Source organism: Gavialis gangeticus, unplaced genomic scaffold (genome assembly GCF_001723915.1).
Source record: "Gavialis gangeticus isolate Ggan-Ray unplaced genomic scaffold, GavGan_comp1, whole genome shotgun sequence".
Classification (NCBI taxonomy): domain Eukaryota; kingdom Metazoa; phylum Chordata; order Crocodylia; family Gavialidae; genus Gavialis; species Gavialis gangeticus.
In genome coordinates this window covers 67,424,643-67,425,129 of record NW_017729022.1, presented here as the reverse complement: position 1 = coordinate 67,425,129, position 487 = coordinate 67,424,643, and the positions used below count along the sequence as shown (strand labels likewise).

At 50.9% G+C, this 487-nt stretch overlaps 1 protein-coding gene and 1 long non-coding RNA gene across 2 annotated transcripts in view; one reads left to right on the top strand and one right to left on the bottom strand.

The window, feature by feature from the left end:
- The window catches only part of SYN3 (synapsin III), a 328,068-nt gene that overhangs the window by 149,678 nt on the left and 177,903 nt on the right, over positions 1-487 (bottom strand). The window lies entirely within an intron of this gene.
- The window catches only part of LOC109296086, a 26,667-nt gene continuing 26,186 nt past the window's right edge, over positions 7-487 (top strand). The window contains exon 1 of the long non-coding RNA XR_002096887.1: positions 7-48. This is a non-coding gene — a long non-coding RNA (uncharacterized LOC109296086). The remainder of the gene's footprint in view (positions 49-487) is intronic.

Sequence of the window (487 nt, the reverse complement as noted above, 5' to 3'; positions counted from 1 at the left end):
GAGGACACTTCCCAGCCAAGACAGGTGATGAGCACAAGAACTACCCAGGTAAGTGACAGGGGTCTGGATAGTCCTAGCATCAAGCGGGTGGAGCAAGCACTCATAGGAGGCCTTAAATGCTTCTACACTAATGCTCATAGTATGGGGAACAAGCAGGAGGAACTTGCCGTCCTGCTACCTAGCACAAACCTGGACATAGTAGGGCTCACTGAAACCTGGTGGGATTCAACCCATGATTGGGTGGTAAACATTAGGGGCTACAGACTGTACAGGTGGGATAGAATGGGGAGAAAAGGCGGGGGTGTGGTGTTCTATGTCAAAGAGCAATAAATGTCCTCAACAAATAAGACGGGGTCAGTGGAGGGGCATACTGAAGTGCTCTGGGTAAAATAGAAGGGGGTTGTGGGGAAAGGGACTTAATGGTGGGTGTCTACTACAGACCACCCAACCAGGGGGAAGAGCTGGACCAGGAATTCTCAGGTCAGCT